The following is a 26,274-nucleotide window of genomic DNA, read 5'->3' on the forward strand; positions in this document are numbered from 1 at the left end:
AAAGACAGTTAAAAAGGAAAAAAAATGGCTGGGAGTGGGGGTGGGGGTGGGGGGTGGAAGGGCCGTGGTACAGGGAGGGAGAATAGGTGTGAAATCTCCCCACTCTTCACAGCTGTTACCTTTTGGTAGATTTAAATGGGCACAGCTGAACTTAGGGGTAAGACCAGTGTTGGCTGAATAACTGGCCAGTCCTCCTCAAGTCCACCACGTGGGCTCTTGGAACCTGTCACAGATGAGGGCCTTGCAGGTGCCATGGACAAGAGCCCGGCATGGAAGTCCCTAGGCCTGCATATGAATCCTGACGCTCTGGTCACTGTCAGTGACTTGGAGCAGGGCGGCTGAAGTAGCTGAGCTGTTTCTCACTTATCCGCGTTGCTGTGAGGCTCAGGATAACAATGTACGTGAAGGAGTTTCCTTAACTACCATGGCCCATAGATACGAGAGGGATTCATTTTCTGGGTCCTACAATACCCAGGGGTAGGGAGTGAGAGACAGTGTTCACCTCAGAAAAGTTTGTTTGCTCATCCTGGGTAAATTACAAAGAGCACAGTTACTATGGAGTAAGTAGTAACAAAAGGGAGATTGATTCTCAGGCGAATTCTGCCTTTAGACATAGTGCTCAGTTACAACATCTTGACTGCTACCACAGAGCTAAGGCCCTTGTAGAGAACTTTTAAGTTTTGTCTACTTTTGGATTGTTTTTGTTCTAATTTCTTTGTTTTGGAGGAATTACAGGGTTTGCCAAACTCTTTCTAGATTAGAAAATTAATACATGCTCTTAAAGAGAAAAACCCTTAATAATCCAATAGTCATATAGCAAGACTGTTAGCACTTTAGGTATATTTCTTTCTAGGTATTTAAAAAATGAATTTTAATATAATTGAGACCACAATCTATATTATTTTATATTGCTTAATGTTGTATCATACATATTTCCCCATGTCATTGAACTTTTTATAGTCAATTTTATGACTGTATTATATTTTTTTCAACAGGTCCCTTATTAGAAATTTACATTGTTTCCGTTTTTGGCTATGCAATACTTAAATGAAGATGGTTGCATATAAATATTTGACCACTTTATTTATTCTCTCCTTAGCATGGGTTTCCTGAAGTGGGATTTTTAGGTGAAATAACATAAATATTTTCATGATGAGATCACACTGCTAAGTAGCAATTTCCATGAGTGTAGGAACTCTACCGTCTTTACTACTGCATCAGTCCAGCATGGAGTTGATCCTTTATGTGTATTGTTGAATGAATGAATGAATAATAAGAAAATTTTTCACTTATATCAGAACTTGCCTAGGAAATACCAAAACTAAATACTGTTTCACCCCAATGGTTCTAAGCAGTTGAGGCTATTAAGGACCACGGACCAGGACCTGACTGAAGACTTTTCTGACCTCTGAGTTTAAACCAACTGCCTATCCAGAGTTCTAGTTTTCAGTGCTTAATTAGAATAACCACCAAGCACTCTTCCTTCCTAGCATTTAAAAAACTTTTGAAAGAAAACCCTGACTTTTTCCCCATCAGGGAACACTCTGTAAATTTCTCCATTCATGTGGGTTCCCTTGCCTGGTAAATTAGTAGGTGAGATTTAAAAAAGAAAAATCCTTTGGTAGTCTTGGCCTTTATTCTTGGACAAATGAGTATTGCCAAATTGAAACACACAAGATTTGTAGCAATCTACAGTTCTATCACTAGTTTCTAAGTGTGTTTCATTGCTCCTTTGCTAATATTGTATATTATCCTTTTCCTAGCCTTCCTAGCAAAAAAAAAATGGGTTTTTGTTTTCACCTATTAAAGACTGAACTTTTTAATTCAAATGTTGTGATTATCCATTTATATTTTTATTTATTGAGATCTTAGTGATTTTTTCTATCAATCTGTATGACTTATACACTAAGGATACTGCAAAGTAAATTCTTAATAATATTTTTAAAGTGAAGCAATGTAAGGAAGATCCTAGTACAACACACTATTTTTAATTAATTTAATTGTGTATTTATATTACTTATTGCTGGAAGTGTCCTTAGGTGGAATGGGTGGTTTCTAGCCATTGGAATGATCCAAGTAGAGGCTGTTTAATTCCTTCAGAAGGCCTGAAACATCTAATGAGAGGTTGGACAAGTGATCTTCAGGTTCCCTTAATGAGGTTTTATGATTCTATCATTCGTCCAAGGATACAAGGGTGTTGAGGTTATGGGGGCTAGTTTTCTTTCTATTACTCTGTAAGATCAACCAGCTTTTCCAAGAACTGAAGTGATTTCTGAATCTATTGTCTTTATTTACACTTTTTGAGAAATTCCTAAGGTGTGAAGAATGGGAACATGCTTTGTATTTGTAAGTCCGGGGAGAGGAACTCCTGGGGCAAAATACCTCTAAACACCAAAATCAGTCAAAGGGAGAAATAAAGTTAAAAACCCGTTTTTAACTTTACTAATTGGACTAATTGGACTGCTTACAAACTGCAGTCCAGCGACATCTCTCTTCTCTGCTCCTGAGGAAGCAAACAATCAAGCAAGCCAATCCCTCCCTTTAAACTCTCAGGTTTAGACACGCCCTTGGGTTGCCCAGGTAATTGCCCATTGACATGGAGATGAACTTCTCTCCACGCAAATGTACTAAAGCCAGAAGACATAATCTGGAAATGTTACAATTTTACCCACAGCATTTTAGTAGTATCCTGGCCCTTTAGGACTTTATTTATCAGAAATAAATATGCATTTCTACTGAAAGTTTTTACTTTCAATAAAGAACATTGATTTTGCAATCTTTTTCTAATCAATTTTTGGTCTCCTATATAATAAGAATCTATAAACTTATATTTTATGTATTTATTTTTGTTAAATATTCTGTATTCCTATAGGTTATTACATGTTTACATACATATAACTATGCATGATTGTCCATATAAATCATGTGTACTGTATTTTATGGGTAATTTGGGGACTTTTTTAAAGAAAGGTGATTGCTCATACAGTTTTCAGTATGTGCCAACTTTAGAACTACCTCCAACATAAAAATGAGCCTCACTGTGGAGGGCAGTGTAGAATTCTATTTTTTATATGCTGGATTGAATCATGACACAGCGTCAAGGATGTAGACCTCATACATGCATGTAGTATATATCATGAGAGCTACATGTGTTCTGACAGCCCTTGTATTTCTCATACTGGAATGCTCATTGCTGTTGTAACTGCATATTTAATCACCAATCTCTTTGTTAGGCTACAAGTCTGGGGAGGAGAGGGAGCAAGTGGGATTTGATTCTGTTGTATCCCTAGCAAGCCGTTTAGTGCTTGACATTCTGTAAAATCTTTGTTGAATTGAATCAAATATAATAAATTACATGTAGAACCTAGATGAAAATGTGTAAGAGGTTATGGGTTTAGTGTGTGTTGGAAAAGCTGGCTGAGTATGCCTTGGGTATGTGTTGGGGTAAAGTCTAAACAGTCTGGTTTCAATACTTACTAAGCTAGGCACTGAACTGGCATATCACATGCTTTACCTTATTTAATCCTCACAACTACTCTTTGAGAGTTTTTTGTTTGTTTTGTTTTTTGTCTTTGCAGAGGGGGAATCCATGGTTTAGAGAGGTCAATTAACTTTGTCAATTAGTAAATAGTGGAACTGGAATTTGCTCCGAGTTTATGCTGGCTTGAAAATCAAGGCTCTTTGCTCTTGACCAGGATGTCTGTGGTAAGCAGCCCAGTCTCGATAGGGGCAGAGCTGGGAAGGGGGTGTGTTGATTTAAAAGAGGACTTGGTTCCATCAACCTAGATGAACTTTGTATTTCTTCCCACTTCTGCATGCCCTCTGCTTCAGCTTTCCTCACCCACTCAAGAGCCCAGTGCCCTCCTGCCGCCTCCCCTCTCCTGATAGTGCCTGCTTTTGACCTTGTCTAAACAAGCCACATCCTCTCTCCTCCCCATCCAGCTAGAGTCCCTAGTGTTCTTCTTCCAATTAATCTGATAAACACTTCTGGAAAAAGAATGGGATAATTGTAATGTTTTCCATCCTCTTCTTGTGCTCTGGTACATATGGATGCTAGTTGTAGGGATAAAGTTGGGAAGGAGGCATTTGGGCAAAAAGATATTTTGCCTTTTCAAATAAAACTGTAGGAGGCAGCCACTTACTCTCTGAGCAGGGCACAAAAGACCCTCAGATCTCAGGGATAAAAGAGCTGACCTTTCATTTGTTCAATGAATCCATGTGAAGGCCCACTGTGTATGACTGTTCCAGGTGCTTAATGTATATTAGCTCTCTTAATCCTTCAACGCCTTAACCTAGGTGCTAACACTGCACATATAGTAGGTGAGAGGGTACTTGGGGCCAGGACCCTGCAGGTTTGGCTTTGAAGCCCTAGGATGCTCAGATCAGTAGGAGGAATGAGAAGGTGAAGAGTGAAACAGAAAGAGAGAAGCTCTTAACTAATTTGCAGATGAAATACAGCCTGAGGTTGTCTGGTGAACTGCTCTGAAATCCATAAAGAGGTAGTTTAGAGTGGTTAGAGTGAGGAAGAATTAACACGAGGGCCAAGGGGCAGCTGCCAGTTGTTTAGCCCAAGGGGGTGGGAATACCCTCTGTTGTTTATGACAGGTAGGTCATCGTTGGGTGGAACTCCCTGGAAGCACAGTCCGCCAGGAGGGAGTGTGGGACTCAGCCAAGGGATGCTGTAGGGGAAGGCCCCAGGCTGGGAGTGCAAGCCAGGGAGGGAGGAAATGAGCTTTTCCTAGTGGGTGGATTCCCTGCAAATGGAAACCCAAATATGGGCCTCTGAGAGCCAGGAGCGGCCTGGGTGATAGGGAATCCCAGAGCCAGGGTCATTCCTAGGCTGAGTGCAGCTGGATTCCTGGGAAGCCCCCTCGTCATTACAAAGCATCTATTGAGTTCTAAGCTGTAATAATGTCTCAGAAAAGTGAGTGTTTCTGGGAATGAGATTTAGAAGGTGTGGGAAAACCATTTTCTTGGGTAAGTGGCTGAAGGCAGGCAGCCAGGCTCTCAGCAGCATTCAGTGCTAGGGTGATCTGTTGTCATGATTTGCCTGAGATGGTCCCAGTTTTTGCAGTGAAAGTCCATCCCTGCCTTCAGAACACTCAGGACTCTGCTCACAGGCCTCTGATAGGCCACAGGCCTTCCCCAACCATTGCATAAGTCCCATCCCATCCACAGTGGTCACGTTCTACCCTGTTATCTTGATAACACTTATCATTCCCTGAAATCATCTTGTTTGTTTATTACCTCTTCTCCAAAACTAGAATATAAGGTCCAGGAAGGCAGGGACTTTGGCTTGTTCACTGTTATATTCCCAGCACAAAGAACAAGGCTGGGCACACAAAAGGTGTTCATTAAACATTTGTTGAATGAATGAGCACTTTTTAGAGTTTCCAGCACTATGCTCAGCTCTGGATATACAACAGTGAGCAAAACCAGAAATTGTCCTTGTGCTCATGAAGCATAGCGTTTAGTGCAGGAGAGAGACATTAATGACACAGTTTCACATATACAAGTAACATTACAACTGGGATGAATGAAGACATCAACAGGGGCCTAAAAGAGAGGTGCTATTGCTTTGAGAAGGTGTGATGCTGGGTGGAGTTGGGCCCAGGGCCAGTGAAGGCATGCCTAAGAAAGTAATAATCGAGTTGCATCTGAAGGTTGGAGGAAAATGCTTTCTAGAAGAAGAGAACTGCACATGCAAAAGCCCTGCAGTAGAATGGAGCAGGCTTGTTAAGGAACCACAAGCAGGCCCCATAGGTGGAATGCAGAAAACAAAGGGGATTCACAGTGCACCATGAGACCAGGCACAGCCAGGCTACTCAGGGCCTTATGCACTGGAGGCCTTGCTGAGGATTTGGCTATTTTTACCCCAAGAATGATGGGAAATCATTGAGTTTTAAGCAGGCTGTGTGTAAGTGCGTGTGTGTATGACACAATCTTTTGTATTTTGAAGTGAGCATTCAGTAGATTATTATTCAGTAGAGCATTCAGGGTTCCTCCATCCTAGTAGCTAAATGGTTAGAAGTAGTCACAGAGAAGACAATTAAAATACTCATAATTATTAAAGTTAACTCATCACCTTAGGTTCTTTTGTTGTTCTGTCTGTTAGTGGACTAAATTCCTGTTATTTTAATAACGGCAGAAAAATGGAGGATACGATTTCTGGTCAAAAAGTATTTGAGGAATCTTTCTAGAACTTGGTACTCATAAAGAACATAAAACTGTGAAGACACTCTATTCAAAGCACTCCTCTAGGTTCTGTAGTTTTGAATGTTCTTCTCCCTTAGGGAGCTGAGATGTGTAAAGAGAGGTATGCAAATGAAAAAGGCACCAGACAGATCCAAAAACTAGTTCGACAAGAATTGCTTCCTAGGGATACCCAGGCACATGTAATGTACAACCTCCCGAGAACAAAGTCCATGTCTGAATCATTTTTGTTCCTCCCACAGGTCAGTCAAATGCCTTGCCCAAGAGATGTGCCAAATGAATGAAGCTGAGTCTGATGCCTCAGGAAAGAAGAACAATTAGTCAATAATCAAGTCAGGCTATGGCAACACTTCCATTATAAAAGATACCTCTAGAAGAATCTAAGGTCCATGAGGATAGTTTTGTGTCCACTTTTTGGTTGTTCACTGTTATATTGTCACCCAATGATGTTTGTTGAATAAATGAATTTTTGAGCTTAGGTGGGATCGCCTGGAATGATCAGGACTTAGTGAGGAACTGGTTAAGTTCTAATGAATGGTCCCTCCATGTGATGGGACACTATTCAGCATCTAAAGGATATGTCACAGAATAAGGTTTACTGACTAGGCTGGGTAGGGAAAGCATGGGCTTTGGAGGCCAACTGCCAGAGTGGAAGCCCAGTTCTGCCACTCACTAGCTGTGTGACCTCGGGGGAGTTATTTAATCTCTCTGTAAGGCAGCTTCCTCAGCTGTAAAATGGGTATAATAATTGCACCTGCTTCAGAACACTTATGAGAACTGATGAGTTAGTACATAATGAATTAACACATATGAAGTATGTGGGGCAGTGCTTGATAGCAGTGAACACTGGATGAGTATCAGTTCTAAGTGCTTTGCACAGATTGACTCTTTTAATCCTCACAACAACCCTATGAAGTAGGCATTGTTCAGATCCCATTTTATAGTATGTGAAGAGTAACAATAATTTCTCTGAATGTGGTGGGTAGAAATTGGGAGGTTTTGTGAGAGGAATGACCTAAGTTTTATTTTAACAGTATCACTGTGTCTGCTATGTTGAAAACATAAGGAGAGTGAAGGGGGCAAGGCAGAACCTAGACCACTTGGTTTCTATAGTAAGAATCCAGGTGAGATACAGTGTTGGTTTGCATTAGGGTAGTAGCAGTGGAGGTGGTGAAAAACAGTCTGATTCAGGATATCTTTTGAAGATAGAACTGAAAGGATTTGCTGATGATGTAGACAGGAGGCATGGAAGAGATCAGTCAGGGACAACTGCACAATTTGGATCCAATCAACTGGAAGGATGGACTTGCCATTTACTGAGCAAGGAAAGACTTCAGGGTAGTAGGGTTGGAACATAACAGCTTGAGATGCCTATTTGTCACCCAAATGGAGATGAAGATTGGGCAGCTGGAAATATGAGTCTGGAGTTTAGGGGAGAGTTCAGGGCTGGAGAGAGGAATGTGGGGGTCATTAGCCTACCATGATATTAAATGCCATCTGACTGGATAAGATGACCAAGGGAATAAGTAGAGATGCAAAGCAGAAGTCCAAGGATTGAACCCAATCTTCAGAGGCTGTGGAGAGGAGAAACCAGCAAAGAGACTGATGGGGACCAGCCAGGATGGTAGGAGGACAACCATGAGTATGTTAGATCCTGATAGCCAACTGGGGAGAAGACTTCAAGCATTTTGCATGCTTTTAAATTTAATTTTGGGCACAGCCTTATAAATTGCTTCTGTGTCTGTGTCAGTGATGTCCCAGGTAAGAGAACTAAGGCTCACAGGGGTTGGGCCCACGACACACAGTGTGTAGCAGAAATCAGATTGGAGACCAAGCCCTTGGACTCCGTGCCCAGTGCTCTCTCACTGCACACCACTCACTGCACCACTGATCCCTCCTGGTTGGCAGAGGGAGACTTGTCCCATCTTTTTTTATTTTTTTAAATTTTGGTATCATTAATCTACAATTACATGAGGAACATTTTGTTTACTAGGCTCCCTCCTTCACCAAGTCCCCCCCACAAGCCCCATTACAGTCACTGTCCATCAGCATAGTAGGATACTGTAGAGTCACTACTTGTCTTCTCTGTGTTGCACAGCCCTCCCCATGCCTCCCTGCCAATATTATACATGCTTTTTCCCCGCCCTTATCCCTTCCTTCCCTCCCATCCTCCCCAGTCCCTTACCCTTTGGTAACTGTTAGTCCATTCTAGGGTTCTGTGATTCTGCTGCTGTTTTGTTCCTTTAGTATTTTCTTTGTTTTTATACTCCACAGATGAGTCAAATCATTTGGTACTTGTCTTTGTCTGCTTGACTTATTTCACTGAGCATAATACCCTCTAGCTCCATCCATGTTGTTGCAAATGGATTTTTTTCTTCTTATGGCTGAATAATATTCCATTGTGTATATGTACCACATCTTCTTTATCCATTCATCTACTGATGGACACTTAGGTTGCTTCCATTTCTTGGCTATTGTAAATAGTGCTGTGATAAACATAGGGGTGCATCTGTCTTTTCAAACTGGGCTGCTGCATTCTTAGGATAAATTCCTAGAAGTGGAATTCCTGGGTCAAATGGTATTTCTATTATGAGCTTTTTGAGGAACCTCCATACTGCTTTCCACAATGGTTGAACTAGTTTACATTCTCACCAGCAGTGCAGGACAGTTCCCCTTTCTCCACAACCTCACCAACATTTGTTGTTGTTTGTCTTTTGGATGGTGGTGATCCTTATGGGTGGGAGATGATAGCTCATTGTGGTTTTAATTTGCATTTCTCTGATGACTAGTGATGTGGAGCATCTTTTCATGTGTCTGTTGGTCATCTGAAATTCTTCTTTGGAGAAGTGTCTGTTCAGATCCTGTGCCCACTTTTTAATCGGGTTATTTGCTTTTTGTTTGCTGAGTTGGGTGAGCTCTTTATATATTTTGGATGTCAACTTTCTTTCAGATCTGTCATTTATGAATATATTCTCCCATACTGTAAGATGCCTTTTAGTTCTATTGGTGGTGTCCTTTGCTGTACAGAAGCTCTTCGGCTTGATATAGTCCCACTTGTTCATTTTTGCTTTTGTTTCCTTACCTGGGGAGATATGTTCATGAAGAAGTTGCTCATGTTTATGTTCAAGAGATTTTTGCCTATGTTTTTTTCTAAGAGTTTTATGGTTTCATGACTTACATTCAGGTCTTTGATCCATTTTGAATTTACTTTTGTGTATGGGGTTAGACAATGATCCAGTTTCATTCTCTTACATGTAGATGTCCAGTTTTACCAACACCAGCTGTTGAAGAGGCTGTCATTTCCCCGCTGTATGTCCATGGCTCCTTTATCGTATATTAATTGACCATATATGTTTGAGTTAATGTCTAGAGTCTATTCTGTTCCACTGGTCTTTAGTTCTGTTCTTGTGCCAATACCAAATTGTCTTAATTACTGTGGCTTTGTAGTAGAGCTTGAAGTTGGGGAGCAAGATCCCCCCCCCCACTTTATTCTTCCTTCTCAGGATTGCTTTGGCTATTTGGGGTCTTTGGTGGTTCCATATGAATTTTAGAACTATTTGTTCCAGTTCGTTGAGGAATGCTGTTGGTAATTTGATAGGGATTGCATTGAATCTGTAGATTGCTTTGGGCAGGATGGCTATTTTAACAATATTAATTCTTCCTATCCAATAGCATGGGATGAGTTTCCATTTGTTAGTGTCCATTGTCCCATCTTTTTTGTTAATGACTCCCTACTAGCCCCCAAATGGTCTGTTCTAAACTAGTTGTTCAACTTGTCTGCCTTGGTACAAAAACCTTCTGGTATTCAAGTAAGAGTGCTGTAAAGAAGACCAAGAGGAACTAAGTTAGGTGGCTCCACTGTCTACAGCTGAAGGATATGATAGAATTAGTGGAACCTGCTCCTGGACTTCAGTGTGGAAGTGCTTGGCTCTGTGATAGTTGATGGGAATGAGTACGTGCCCATGTTCAGGGCCACAGAGGATCAGTTGTACAGAGGAGTGTGTGTGGGTGTGTGAGAGAGAGAGCGAGAGAGAAGCAAAATCACCCACCAACCTGATCGTCTCCCCTTGGCACTGTGAACTGACCCTGGGATTCCCAGACCTGGTAGGCTTTCCAGGCTCTACAGAGAATCTTGAGGTCAGGCAGGTGAGGAGTGACTGCAGTGAGCCCACCATGAAGAAAGAGTGCAGGGGCAATGCCACGTTCTCCTCTTGTTCCCCGATCCTTGCAGAGAGGAGGGGGTGTTATGGCAAACGTCATCTAGAGATTTAAGTATGCTTTACCTACTCTATCTTCTTCTTATTAGTACCCAACCATTCATACCCAATTATGAACCTTGGGTGGTTATGGTTTGTCAATATAGGTTCATCAGTTACACAGGTGTACCACTCTAATGTGGGATGAACATGGAACGTGAAAACAAAGGTTAGACAAAACTCTGAGGAATTCCATGGGGTGGCACTGAAATATCTTTAGGAGCTGTAGTGCTAAAAGAATGAGTAAGAAAGCATTCCAGAATACAGTGGAGCAGCAAACAGATGGGTGAACTGGGAGAAAAACCAAGTGGTGACCTGGGAGAGAGAAGAATGTAAGGAGTTCCCTGAATCTTTGGGAGGTGAGCTGTGAGATAAGGCAACTCAGAAACAGGCTTCAGTGTGACAGTGGGAAGATGGCATTATTTCCTTAGAGGGTGTGGGTAAAATTGTAACATTTCTAGATTATCTGGCCTGGTTTTAGTGCATTTGCATATCCTCAGGGGTGGAGAGAAGTTCATCTCCATATCAGTGGGTAACCTGAGTGATCCTGCTGTGTCTGAACCTGAGAGTTTAAGGGGAGGGGCTGGCTGGCTGGACCGCCCGCTTGCTTCTTCAGGAGCAGAGGAGAGAGACGGCCCTGGACTGCAGTTTGTAAGCAATAAACGGATTTTTAACTTTATTTCTCCCTATGACTGATTTTGGTTTTTAGAGTTATTTTGCCCCGGAATTTTCTCTCCCCAGACTTACCGAGGGTAAGCAAATTTTTTAAAAATCAAGATTTAATTTTTAAGGCCATTTTTATGTTCACTTTTAAAAGATGCAAAATTGAGGGGTAGGTATAGAGATTTCCCATATGACCCTACCTCAGACATAAATAGCCTTCCCTTTTACCAACATCCCCCATCAGAGTGGCACATTTGTTGTAGCTGATGACCCTGTCATTAACAATCATAATCACCCAAAGTTCATAGTTTACATACAATGTCATTTATACATTTGTCCAAGAATGAGCTGTAATGTAAACTATGGACTTTGGGTAAGTGTTTTTAGTTATGCAAAGATTCATAAATAAATGTTGAAATGGTTAAGGGAATCATCAAGGTTATAATATTTTTATTAATTTGTACACATTTGCTTTTTAAGTATTTTTAATATTTAAGGGAAATTAGCCCATTAGAGTAACCATCATCCTTTGGAAAGCATTTTAAACAGGTAATTAAGAAATCGATTTAGTTTTGTGATTTTAAATTAAAAGACATTCTAAAATTACTATCATATTGGAAAATTTGGGAGACTCTTATTTGTCATATTTTAAAGTTTAATTTAGAATTATAAGAAGTTTTTGGACAATTAACATACTATAAAACGGATTAAATATATGAACTGGTTTAAAAATTTGAATGAGTTTCATAAACTAAATGTGTAAATAGAATCAGACATTAATTAAAAGCCTCTTAAAGGTAATTAACCTTTGCTGTACTTATAAAGAATAACAATATCTCTAAATTGAGCTTAAAAGCTTAAGAAGTATCTAGATTTTTAAGTTTGTAACTTTAAGGGATTGAGGATTGTTTCAAAAATCAAAATCTCTCTCTATAATATTCTCTATATAAAAAGAGGTTTCTAGAGATTCCCCAAAATGCCTGTTGTTCTATCATGTATCCCATGGAGGCTCCTGGTGCCTTGTGCCTCCAAGTGTTCAGCGGCTCCTCCTTCCAGGTATCTTGCCTGGGAAGACAGCAGGCTGAAGCAGGACCCCGTGGGGGAGGAGAGCCCTGGCTGGGAGCTGGGGAGGCACTCTAGGCACTGGTAGGCAGCTCTCCTTCCTTTCTCCTCAGGGGCATGCTGACCCTGCGCCCACCCGGGAGGCAGGCCAACGACAGTAGGCAAAGCAGAATGCTCAAGAACAGACTACAGAGTAAGAGGAAACTAGAAGCTACAGAGCAGCCAATGATTGTAGAAGCTGTGAGTGTACTTTCAGGACAGGATCGTTACTTTAGCATGAAACCAGTGCGGTTATTCTCTCATTTTATAGATAAGGAAACAGAGACTCAGAGAGGTTAAATAACTTGCCAAGACCTCATAGGCAGGCAGAGGCAATGGGGCCCTGCCTGACTTCTAGAACTTTGGATGGAAATTGATTAATTTTTAAATGCACTCATCTCCCTGCTGTAGACTTTTAACTCTCTTCTGGATTCTGGGCCTTTGCAAGCAATCTAGTTCTAGGGGGAATGTCCTCAAGACTAAGGGCTCTTATTCTGGTAGAGGTCTTAGGAGGCACACACCTTTGAGGCCTAAGGCCCTATTCAAAATCCCAACTGGGCAGCATCCAGCTGGGATAAGTCAGGATGGGAGGAGGAGAGGGGTGGTGGGGGCCATTGCAGTCGAGGGGAGTGGGCCTGCTGAGGAACCAGGGGCAAGTCAGTGTATCCTGGAAAAGGAATGTTTCTGAATGAGGGGGATACAGAAGATCTGATTTAGCAGCGCTACCCATGAAAGGAGAGGTAGGAAGTAGGTGTCCCTGAATTCCAACCTCGAGCCAGATCTTGGAGGGAGGGGCTTTACAGGGATTTTCCTGAGCTGGGCTGAGGGCACTCTGCAAAAGTGGACATCTCTGGGGAAGAGGAGCAGTGATGCCAGTGAGGATTGTGTGACGTGCTAGGATGCCCTCATTCTGCACATTCTTCCCACGGCCCTTACTATGTCTGACACCAGGCTTTTTACACTTGCTCAGGTTTGAGCAACTATTGCAATAACCTTCCACAATAACCTCTCTAGGGAGACAGGACAGGTGGTATCCTGTTCTGTACCCCCATTTTATGACTGAGGAATCGAAACCCCCAGAAGGATAAAAATGTGACTAAATATAAAAAAAACCAGGAAGAGGCAGGGCCTGATTCCTTAACTCGAATCCACTTTCCTGCCTCCTTTCTGCTATTTTTCCTCTTTTCCTTCTCTTTTTATTTCAAAGGCTTTATTAGTTTTTCTTTTTTATAGAGGCAACATATGATCCCTGCTAAACATTATTAAATATATTAAGATGAAATAAGATAGAGATAAATAAAAATTTAAAAGAAGAAATAATTATAAATCTACCACTTAGAGATGATCACTGTTAACAGCTTGATGTATATGTCATTTTAGATTCTTTTCTATGCATATAATAGGTATAAATATGGTATCACAGTACTCATAATTTTTATAACATGTTTTTTTTGGTATTAATCCAAAGAGGGGAAAAAAGGAGCCGTTAGAACTTTACTCTTAAAAGATTTTTTTAACCGAAGTAATATATGTAGATAGTTGAAAAGTCAAAATAGTACAAATTTTACATCAAGAAATATTTGCCATGCCCACCCTATCCCACACTTGATTGCACCCTAGAGGCAACTATCTCTAAACCTTAAAATTCTAAATAACATACTTGTATTACTATTTGTTGGCTTTCTAGATTTAGATATTATGCCTTGACTTCCCTCTGGCTTCCTGTGTAAGAAGATACTTCCTTTCTTACATTTATGTCCCCATTTCTCTTATTCTTCCTTTCCTCCCTTTGTCCAACACAGTTATAACACTGTTGTGTGATGTGGATTAAATAAATATTCAGTGATCACATTTCTATAAGTATGTAAATATCATTACAGCTGAACCATATAGAGTACTAGGAGTCTTCCTATTTTATTTAATCCTTTACCCTGGGAGCTAATACTTGATTTGTTTTCTTTTTAATTTGATTAGTTGCTTCATTTTCTATACAGAATTTTGTGACAGAACTGTAAATCACATCTTGATCTGTCTGTAAATATTAATATTTTTTTCCCTCGAGAGAGAGAGAATGCCCTCCTAGAAGCTCCTGTCCCCCTTTGCCTGTGGGACTGGTGGCTTTCTGGGGTCGCTACATGTTTTCCTCACCATCATCATCTCAGAATTTCCCTCCAGCTCCCTCCTGAGTCAGAGCCCCTGAGTTCTGGCTCCTGTCTTAAGTCTTGGTTTTGGGTCTCTATTCTGTTGTATATATCATCCAGCTGTGGCCTGAGACTAACTATGTGCTTTGTACCATATTCTATATAAACCCCACTCTTTGAATAGGTGAGAAAATACTGGTTTTGTTTCCAAATCAACACGAACCAAGAAAAGGAATTCATTCCACCTGGGGTCTAACAAATCCCATTTTGCTTTGTAGACCCAAGATTATGGTCAAATTTGTTCTCTTTCTAGATTTAGTAAGTTTTTTACATTTAAAAACTTCATCTTGATATGAAAATAGGGGGCGGAGCCAGGATGGCGGCGTGAGTAGAGCAGTGGAAATCTCCTCCCAAAAACACATAGAGCTATGAAAATATAACAAAGAAAAATCTTCCTAAAATAGAGACCACAGGACACAGGACAACATCCAGACCACATCCACACCTGCAAGAACCCAGCGCCTTGCGAAGGGGGTAAGATACAAGCCCCGGTTCGGCGGGACTCGAGCGCCCCTCCCCCCGGTTCCCGGCGGGTGGAAAGAAACCGGAGCGGTTTTTTTTTTTGGCGAGCGCTTTTTGGAAGCCTTAAAGGGACGGGCCCCCGTTGCTAGGGAGGCAGGGTGGCGGGACCGGTGAGCAGGTGCCTGGGACCGGCGGCTGAGGACAAAGAATATCCCGCGTTCCTCCCTGCGGGACCGGCGGGCGGGTGCCTGAGACCGGTGCCTGAGGACAGAGGAAATCGCGCGTTTTTCCCCTTTTCTTTTTCTCTTTTTGGTGAGCGCTTTTTGGAAGCCTTAAAGGGACAGGGACCCCAGTGCTAGGGAGGCAGGGTGGCGGGACTGGTGAGCGGGTGCCTGGGACCGGCGCCTGAGGACAAAGAATATCCCACGTTTTTCCCTGCGGGACCGTTGGGCGGGTGCCTGAGACCGGCACTTGAGGACAGAGGAAATCACGCGTTTTTCCTCTCTTTTTTTTTTCTCTTTTCTGCGAGTGCTTTTTGGAAGCCTAAAAGGGACAGGGACCCTGGTGCTAGGGAGGCAGGGCGGCGGGACTGGTGAGCGGGTGCCTGGGACCAGTGCCTGAGGACAAAGAATATCGAGCGTTCCTTCCCTGCGGGACCGGTGGGTGGGTGCTTTTTGGAAGCCTTGAAAGGACAGGGACCCTGGTGCTAGGGAGACAGGGCAGCAGGACCAGTGAGCGGGTGCCTGAGACCGGCACCTGAGGACAGAAAAAAAGAAAAAAAAAATCGCTCGTTTTTTCCTTTTTTTTTTTTCTTTCTTTCTTTCTGTTCCCTCTCTCATTGTTGCTGTTGTTGTTTTGGTTTGGAGAGTGCTTTTTGGAAGTCTTAAAGGGGCAGGACAGGTCACTTAGACCAGAGGCAGGGAATCTGGGGATCTCTGGGCACCCTAACCCCCTGGGCAGCAGGGGGCACAGAGACCCCTTACGGAGATAAATAGCCTCCTGGCCGCTCCCCCTCCAAACGGGGCTCCACCATTTTGGAGGAACAGCCCCAGCCAGACCAAGCCCACAGCAACAGCGGAGATAAACCCCAAAGCAACTGGGCAGGAAGCAGAAGCCCTGTCTGTGCACAGCTGCCCAGAACAAGCAACTAGAGGTCGCTATTCTCCCAGGAAAAGGCTACAAACCAACAAGAAGGGAAGCACTTTCAGCAGTCACTTGTACCAGCTCTGCAAACTATCTCTATCACCATGAAAAGGCAAAACTACAGGCAGACAAAGATCACAGAGACAACACCTGAGAAGGAGACAGACCTAACTAGTCCTCCTGAAAAAGAATTCAAAATAAAAATCATGAACATGCTGACAGAGATGCAGAAAAAAATGCAAGAGCAATGGGATGAGATGCAGAGAAAAATGCAAGAGCAGTGGGATGAAGTCCGGAAGGAGATCACAGATGTCAGGAAAGAGATCACAGAAGTGAAACAATCCCTGGAAGGATTTATAAGCAGAATGGATAAGATGCAAGAGGCCATTGAAGGAATAGAAGCCAGAGAACAGGAACGTATAGAAGCTGACATAGAGAGAGATAAAAGGATCTCCAGGAATGAAACAACACTAAGAGAAATATGTGACCAATACAAAAGGAATAACATTCGTATTATAGGGATACCAGAAGAGGAAGAAAGAGGAAAAGGGATAGAAAGTGTCTTTGAAGAAATAATTGCTGAAAACTTCCCCAAACTGGGGGAGGAAATAATCGAACAGACCATGGAAGTACACAGAACCCCCAACAGAAAGGATCCAAGGAGGACAACACCAAGACACATAGTAATTAAAATGGCAAGGATCAAGGACAAGGAAAGAGTTTTAAAGGCAGCTAGAGAGAAAAAGGTCACCTATAAAGGAAAACCAATCAGGCTAACATCAGACTTCTCAACAGAAACCCTACAGGCCAGAAGAGAATGGCATGATATACTTAATGCAATGAAACAGAGGGGCCTTGAACCAAGGATACTGTATCCAGCACGACTATCATTTAAATATGATGGTGGGATTAAACAATTCCCAGACAAGCAAAAGCTGAGGGAATTTGCTTCCCACAAACCACCTCTACAGGGCATCCTACAGGGACTGCTCTAGATGGGAGCACCCCTAAAAAGAGCACAGAACAAAACACACAACATATGAAGAATGGAGGAGGAGGAATAAGAAGGGAGAGAAGAAAAGAATCTCCAGACAGTGTATATAACAGCTCAATAAGCGAGCTAAGTTAGGCAGTAAGATACTAAAGAAGCTAACCTTGAACCTTTGGTAACCACGAATCTAAAGCCTGAAATGGCAATAAGTACATATCTCTCAATAGTCACCCTAAATGTAAATGGACTTAATGCACCAATTAAAAGACATAGAGTAATAGAATGGATAAAAAAGCAAGACCCATCTATATGCTGCTTACAAGAAACTCACCTTAAACCCAAAGATAAGCATAGACTAAAAGTCAAGGGATGGAAAAACATATTTCAGGCAAACAACAGTGAGAAGAAAGCAGGGGTTGCAGTACTAATATCAGACAAAATAGACTTCAAAACAAAGAAAGTAACAAGAGATAAAGAAGGCCACTACATAATGATAAAGGGCTCAGTCCAACAAGAGGATATAACCATTCTAAATATATATGCACCCAATACAGGAGCACCAGCATATGTGAAGCAAATACTAACCAAACTAAAGAGGGAAATAGACTGCAATGCATTCATTGTAGGAGACTTCAACACACCACTCACCCCAAAGGATAGATCCACCGGGCAGAAAATAAGTAAAGACACACAGGCACTGAACAACACACTAGAACAGATGGACCTAATAGACATCTATAGAACTCTACATCCAAAAGCAACAGGATATACATTCTTCTCAAGTGCACATGGAACATTCTCCAAAATAGACCACATACTAGCTCACAAAAAGAGCCTCAGTAAATTCCAAAATATTGAAATTCTACCAACCAATTTTTCAGACCACAAAGATATGAAAGTAGAAATAAATTCTACAAAGAAAACAAAAAGGCTCACAAACACATGGAGGCTTAACAACATGCTACTAAATAATCAATGGATCAATGAACAAATCAAAATAGAGATCAAGGAATATATAGAAACAAATGACAACAACAACACTAAGCCCCAACTTCTGTGGGATGCAGCGAAAGCAGTCTTAAGAGGAAAGTATATAGCAATCCAGGCACACTTGAAGAAGGAAGAACAATCCCAAATGAATAGTCTAACATCACAATTATTAAAACTGGAAAAAGAAGAACAAAGGAGGCCTAAAGTCAGTAGAAGGAGGGACATAATAAAGATCAGAGAAGAAATAAACAAAATTGAGAAGAGTAAAACAATAGCAAAAATCAACGAAACCAAGAGCTGGTTCTTTGAGAAAATAAACAAAATAGATAAGCCTCTAGCCCAACTTATTAAGAGAAAAAGAGAGTCAACACAAATCAACATAATCAAAAATGAGAATGGAAAAATCACGACAGACTCCACAGAAATACAAAGAATTATTAAAGACTACTATGAAAACCTATATGCCAACAAGCTGGAAAACCTAGAAGAAATGGACAACTTCCTAGAAAAATACAACCTCCCAAGACTGACCAAGGAAGAAACACAAAAGTTAAACAAACCAATTACAAGCAAAGAAATTGAAACAGTAATCAAAAAACTACCCAAGAACAAAACCCCGGGGCCGGACGGATTTACCTCGGAATTTTATCAGACACACAGAGAAGACATAATACCCATTCTCCTTAAAGTGTTCCACAAAATAGAAGAAGAGGGAATACTCCCAAACTCATTCTATGAGGCCAACATCACCCTAATACCAAAACCAGCAAAGACCCCACCAAAAAAGAAAATTACAGACCAATATCCCTGATGAATGTAGATGCAAAAATACTCAATAAAATATTAGCAAACAGAATTCAACAGTATATCAAAAGGATCATACACCATGACCAAGTGGGGTTCATCCCAGGGATGCAAGGATGGTACAATATTCGAAAATCCATCAACATCATCCACCACATCAACAAAAAGAAAGACAAAAACCACATGATCATCTCCATAGATGCTGAAAAAGCATTTGAATAAATTCAACATCCATTCATGATAAAAACTCTCAGCAAAATGGGAATAGAAGGCAAGTACCTCAACATAATAAAGGCCATATATGATAAACCCACAGCCAGCATTATACTGAACAGCGAGAAGCTGAAAGCATTTCCTCTGAGATCGGGAACCAGACAGGGATGCCCACTCTCCCCACTGTTATTTAACATAGTACTGGAGGTCCTAGCCACGGCAATCAGACAAAACAAAGAAATACAAGGAATCCAGATTGGTAAAGAAGAAGTTAAACTGTCACTATTTGCAGATGATATGATACTGTACATAAAAAACCCTAAAGACTCCACTCCAAAACTACTAGAACTGATATCAGAATACAGCAAAGTTGCAGGATACAAAATTAACACACAGAAATCTGTAGCTTTCCTATACACTAACAATGAATCAATAGAAAGAAAAATCAGGAAAACAATTCCATTCACCATTGCATCAAAAAGAATAAAATACCTAGGAATAAACCTAACCAAAGAAGTGAAAGACTTATACTCTGAAAACTACAAGTCACTCTTAAGAGAAATTAAAGGGGACACTATTAAATGGAAACTCATCCCATGCTCATGGCTAGGAAGAATTAATATCGTCAAAATGGCCATCCTGCCCAAAGCAATATACAGATTTGATGCAATCCCTCTCAAATTACCAGCAACATTCTTCAATGAATTGGAACAAATAATTCAAAAATTCATATGGAAACAACAAAGACCCCGAATAGCCAAAGCAATCCTGAAAAAGAAGAATAAAGTAGGGGGGATCTCACTCCCCAACCTCAAGCTCTACTACAAAGCCCTAGTAATCAAGACAATTTGGTACTGGCACAAGAACAGAGCCACAGACCAGTGGAACAGATTAGAGACCCCAGAAATTAACCCAAACATATATGGTCAATTAATATTTGATAAAGGAGCTATGGACATACAATGGCAAAATGACAGTCTCTTCAACAGATGGTGCTGGCAAAACTGGACAGCTACATGTAGGAGAATGAAACTGGACCATTGTCTAACCCCATATACAAAGGTAAACTCAAAATGGATCAAAGACCTGAATGTAAGTCATGAAACCATTAAACTCTTGGAAAAAAACATAGGCAAAAACCTCTTAGACATAAACATGAGTGATCTCTTCTTGAACATATCTCCCCGGGCAAGGAAAACAACAGCAAAAATGAGCAAGTGGGACTACATTAAGCTGAAAAGCTTCTGTACAGCGAAAGACACCATCAATAGAACAAAAAGGAACCCTACAGTATGGGAGAATATATTTGAAAATGACAGATCCGATAAAGGCTTGACGTCCAGAATATATAAAGAGCTCACACGCCTCAACAAACAAAAAACAAATAACCCAATTAAAAAATGGGCAGAGGAACTGAACAGACAGTTCTCCAAAAAAGAAATACAGATGGCCAAGAGACACATGAAAAGATGCTCCACATCGCTAATTATCAGAGAAATGCAAATTAAAACTACAATGAGGTATCACCTCACACCAGTAAGGATAGCTGCCATCCAAAAGACAAACAACAACAAATGTTGGCGAGGCTGTGGAGAAAGGGGAACCCTCCTACACTGCTGGTGGGAATGTAAATTAGTTCCACCATTGTGGAAAGCAGTATGGAGGTGCATCAAAATGCTCAAAACAGACCTACCATTTGACCCAGGAATTCCACTCCTAGGAATTTACCCTAAGAACGCAGCAATCAAGTTTGAGAAAGACAGATGCACTCCTATGTTTATCGCAGCACTATTTACAATAGCCAAGAATTGGAAGCAACCTAAATGTCCATCGGTAGATGAATGGATAAAGAAGATGTGGTACATATACACAATGGAATACTACTCAGCCATAAGAAGTGGAAAAATTCAACCATTTGCAGCAACATGGATGGAGCTGGAGAGTATTATGCTCAGTGAAATAAGCCAAGCGGAGAAAGAGAAATACCAAATGATTTCACTCATCTGAGGAGTATAGGAACAAAGGAAAAACTGAAGGAACAAAACAGCAGCAGAATTACAGAACCCAAAAATGGACTAACAGGTACCAAAGGGAAAGGAACTGGGGAGGATGGGTGGGCAAGGAGGGATAAGGGTGGGGAAGAAGAAGGGGGGCATTAAGATTAGCATGAATGGGGGGAGGGAGAAAGGGGAGGGTGGGCTGCACAACACAGAGAGGACAAGTAGTGACTCTACAACATTTTGCTAAGCTGATGGACAGTAACCGTAATGTGGTTGTTAGGGGTGACCTGATATAGGGGAGAGCATAGTAAACATAGTATTCTTCATGTAAGTGTAGATTAAAAATTAAAAAAAAAAAAAAAGAAAGAAAGAAAGAAAAGGGGGATTACTCCTCAACAGGATAAAACTACTGGTAAATCAAAGATCAACGCATGCTTTAAATATCCTTAATGTTGATCACTTAAAGGGTGTCAGATGATCAGCTATGGAGGTACTCTTTTCTGATAATATTCCTTTCTCTTAATTAAAAAAAAAAAAAAAAAAGCAGTTACTGTGTGCTGACCTCCAATGAGTTCTGCACAGTGGTATAGAGGGCATGTCAAAGTGTGGGCAAAGGGTCTGTTTGTTTCTATGCAGAAGTTCAAGGCCTAGCTTGGATACCCAGAAAATGAACTAAGATACGATATGAGGAGGAGCTTCCGGCATCAGCACTCTCTGGAGGACTTGTGCCGGGGGATGATCATCAAAAAGCCTCCACAGGGATCCAGACGATGCTGCGGTTGTGCCTGCATCCAGCCCACCGTCTCCTGGACTTGCCATAGGAATGAGGAGGGAGATGTCTAGGCTGGCATGTGCATACAGTGAGACAACGAATTTGACCAGCTCTGTACTGTTGGAACTCAACCAGGAGTTGGGAGGGGTGCAAGTTGTAGCACTCCAAAATCTCATGACTATAGACTATCTATGGTTAAAAGAACATATGGGATGTGAACAGATCCCAGAAATGGGCTGCTTTAATTTGTCTGATGGTTCAAGTACAGTTGGACAATATCCATCATATTATAGATAAATTTTCACAAATACCTAGGGTGCCTAAATGGTTTTCTTGGCTTCACTGGAGATGGATGGTAATTATAGATTTGCTTTGTTTATGTCACCGTATTCCTATTATGTTAATATGTGTGCAAATTAGTTAGTAGTTTAAAACCCATACATACTTAAGGTACTATACAAGAAGATATGTCAAAGAAATAATCAATCCTCCCATGTTTCCTTCATATGCTACATCTATAGCTTTTCTTCTTCCTTCCTAATTACAACCCTTAAATAGAATTCGTGCCTCATATCGAATTTACCGAGTATCATAATTCCTCCAGGTGGTAAAGATACCTCGAGACAAGTGCTGGGCATAGAAGCCACAGGGCATAAATCTGCAAAGAAGTAAAAAGCTAACCTTTGCAAACAATATGGCTTCTCTCTCACTTACCAACTTTACATTTCCCTGTATGGCCCCGGAAGATGACTGGTTAGCCAGAGACGGGTAAGATTCCTCAAGGGAGGAACAACCTAAGACAGGCACAGTCGCAGGGGGGCCATCAGGTGAGAATTTGGGGATCAACAGAGGTGAGGCTCAGAACCTCACCCCCCCTGCTTTGAGAGAAATCTTCTGCATCCGTGGATGTCTTGCTGCCCTTGTCTAACCTGGATTATTACTTAGTCCATAGGCACACACCTGATCATCTGATCATCTACATTTGCCTTCTTACAGCACTAAACTATGTTTTCTACCTTTATCTTGCATCTACCTACCACTTCAGCATTTTATTAAAAATAAAAATAATAATAATAATAGGAGAAATGTGGGATCAACATATAAATCAAGTACAAAAATCAAACGAATATTCATATTTGACCTGATTGTTTATAGGTCATAATGCATGATCAAAACCGAAAGTTTCTGTGATGAATGCCCTTGTACTGTTCACCATGTAAGAATTTATTCACTCTGTAAGAATTCGTTCACCATGTAAGAACTTGTTCGTTATGCTTCAGAAGATTGGAGACTGACGAGAATTAGGCTTGAGATGGATTAATGATTGTACATTGAGCGTTGACCCCCCTATACTGAATTTTATTGTTGTTAACAACCATTTGATCAATAAATATGAGAGATGCCCTCTCAAAAAAAAAAATATATGAAAATATACAAAAGTACATTTTAAAAAGATTATTCTAGGGTATTCAAAAGTTGCTGGGTAACGGCATGCCCTGATCAAATAAAATAAGAAAAATGTAAAAAAAAAAAAAAAACAAAAAAAACACTTCATCTTATTTTCACTGACCTTAATGACAGGGTAATATAAAAAAGGGAAGAAAAAAAATTGATCTGAAAATTCAAGCTATGACTATTGAAGGAAACAATAGCGTAAAGTCTGTTCCACTAAAGAAAAGCAGAATTTGGACAGTCTCGTGCCACCCCAGGTGGGCTTCTTTGGAGACTCCAGTAGGTGATGTGCAATTGTTGCAAGTGCCTACCCGGCCTGCCTCTTTCCCAGACCTCTGCTCTCTGGGTGGCCTGTAGGCTGTCAGGTGTGGCTCAGTGCCTCATCTGCCACATTTTCTTTCAGCACAAAGTACAATACACCGGCAGGTGCTGGGGACTGCGGTGGCTTCTGAAACTGTTTCCCAGAAACCACTGACTCATCACAGGAAATCCCTTTGTTTTCTCTCTGACCTTCCCTCAGCTTCCTGCTCCACCCATCTGTGTGTGAGTTTTCACATTCCTCATCAACAGACAACAGCTGAACTCCGACTTTAGTGAAGAGTGGGCATGTAATGGAGCAAGATGGGAATACCCCTTCCAATGGCCATGTCCACAAGAGCAGCAGGCCTTCCCTTGGGGCGTTAGCATCTCCCCTGAGGCATGGGTCGCCTTCCATTCCAGGGGTCCTGCAGCATCCTTCCGAATGGGTTGTCACATTACAAAAGAGGTAGATTGGCTCTCTTAGCTGTTGCTCTAATCAGAGACTGCTTTTGCACAACTCTTTTTCTAGAAAATAGACATACATTTAGTAACAGGTGGTCAATTGTTTTTGATTGATGTGAACTAAATTAAAGAGGATGTTTGGGGCTGTTAACTCACAAACTCAGATATAGCTGGGTCTTCAATGGATAGATGTTGAAATGAATCGTACAATGAAGATTGCCACATGTTTAGAGTTAGAAGGGACCTTAAAGATCATCTAGTCTTGCTTTTTCATTTTAAGCAAGGATCCTGAGGCTCAAAGTAATTACTTTCTCAAGGTTGCCCAACCAGGTCCTGGTTTCCTTGGTCGGGGCCTTGCAAGGCTGTCTGTACACTCATGCCTGCCTCTGCACTGCTGCCAGTTGGACTACAGTCCCCACTTTCAACTGCACTTCTTCTGTTCTCTGCACCTGAGGGTGGAACCCTCAGGCTGCAAAACCCCTCTGCAAGGTCTCACCCTTCCTCTGTCACTGGTTTTCCCAAAGTCCTTCCAGATGACTTCTGGCTTCTCTCTAGATGACAGGAAAATTCAGGCTGTTGACTTTGGTTTCTTTTGTCTGAGAATCCATGCCTTCCCATGAAGAGTGTCTTTCAAAGTAATTCTTCTCAAATTTAAGAGCAAAATACTAAAGAAAATTTGACCAAGACTAAAACAAGTGGTTTTTAACTTTTTTTGGTGTGTTTTCTTTGGCCCTTTCCCCTCTAGATCCCTCCCTTTTAAGGAATAGGTTGTTTGATTGATCATCTGACTCAATTTTATATCCTGCTGTTTTCCACTTGTGCTCTTTTAGCATAACTTAATGACAGAAGGATTGGAAACAAACACTGGTCTGCTTTTTTAAAGAAACCTTCTGTCAGATCAGACTACCATTGCCTATCTAGAAAAATAGGTTCTTCTACTTTTTGGTAGGGCAAACAACAATGTTCACATCCAAAGCTAGTTTTTGGGGACAGGGGACATGCTCCATATGGTCTCTACATCTTCCTGTCTTTTCCACGGCCCTATACAGGGAACTGGGGTTGCATTCTGTCACTGTCAGTGGGGCACTGGGCTTCCTGACAGTCTATGAGCCAGAATGCTTCCTCTGCCACCACATCCACATTCAATCCTGTTTTTTAGTCTCCGTGATGGTAAGACTAAATTGCCTCCAACTGCCAATTGACCTGTTTGCTCTGAGCTCTTGTTTATTGTGATGGAGTCTGTGGTCAAGCCAATCAGCCATGAAGCCTGCACACCCTATCACTCTGTGAAAGCAGGCACCTAGTCCTCCTGTACATCTTTAGCGGGTCTCTGTATTGGGTCTCTGTATTCTTAGTATGATGTCTACATACAGACAACACTTAATATGTGCATGGTGAGTGAATGAATAAATGAATGAATAACTCTAATTGTCTTCAGAGTGCTTCTTACCACAAGGGAAGAAACAAACTGGATAGGAAATTGAGTATCAGGATGGCTGAGAGTTATCTTGGGTAGGAATGATGATCCCTCATTTCTCAGCTCTCTTTTTCCTTATTCTTCACCATCCACAGACCCTGGATATTGCGAAATCCTTTTTGTCACTCAAGAATCTTGAATGACTGCTTTTTCCTTGCTATTCTCCTTTATTTGGTAGGAACATGGTCTATTTCCCAAGATAGGAGCAGCAAGCTCCATCCCAAGGGAAAGCCCAAGGCTTCATAAACTTCCTTAACACCTCAACACCTTAGTCCTAGGGGAACCTTGCTCAAAATGTAAAATTGCTTCTTGGAAGACTACTCAGCAGTACAAGAGAACAAACAGCATGATAGCTGCAGCAACATAAATGAATCTCAAAATTGTTCTGTTGAGTGAAAGAAGCCAGACCAAACATGAGGATACGCTGTAGGAGTCCACTTGTCTAAGATTCTGGGAAGTGCAAACTCATCTATAGGGACAGAAACTGGTTGCCCAGTAGGTGGGGTGGGAAGAGGTAGGAGGTAGGGATTACAAAAGGGAACCAGGAAATTTTGGGCTGTGATAGATACACTAATTATTGTAATTGCAGTAATGGTTTCACAGGAGTACATGCATGTCAAAGCTTGTTGAGTTGTACATTGTAAATACATAAAGTGTATTGGATGTCAGTATATATCAATAAAGCTGTTTTTAAAATTCTTTCTAGGAAATGGAGCCCTATTCCCCACCCTATATATCCTATTTCATTTTCCAACTCCCCCCTACTAAAGTATG

At 41.3% G+C, this 26,274-nt stretch overlaps 1 long non-coding RNA gene across 8 annotated transcripts in view; it reads left to right on the forward strand.

Annotated features, from left to right (window-relative positions):
- LOC108385644 (uncharacterized) overlaps window positions 1-26,274 on the forward strand; it is a 135,657-nt gene that overhangs the window by 45,247 nt on the left and 64,136 nt on the right. Inside the window, exons 4-7 of one of the 8 annotated variants that reach the window (XR_012120567.1) lie at window positions 6,456-6,598; window positions 12,308-12,387; window positions 14,839-14,908; window positions 21,674-25,451. The exons of 4 other annotated variants lie outside the window; for them this stretch is intronic. This is a non-coding gene — a long non-coding RNA (uncharacterized lncRNA). Of the gene's footprint in view, window positions 1-3,578; window positions 3,706-6,455; window positions 6,692-12,307; window positions 12,388-14,838; window positions 14,909-21,673; window positions 25,452-26,274 lie in introns of those variants that run through there. 3 more of the 8 variants (XR_012120566.1, XR_005056304.2, XR_001852416.3) reach the window with 3 other exon arrangements.

The sequence above is a fragment of the Manis javanica genome, chromosome 8 (assembly GCF_040802235.1).
Source record: "Manis javanica isolate MJ-LG chromosome 8, MJ_LKY, whole genome shotgun sequence".
NCBI lineage: Eukaryota > Metazoa > Chordata > Mammalia > Pholidota > Manidae > Manis > Manis javanica.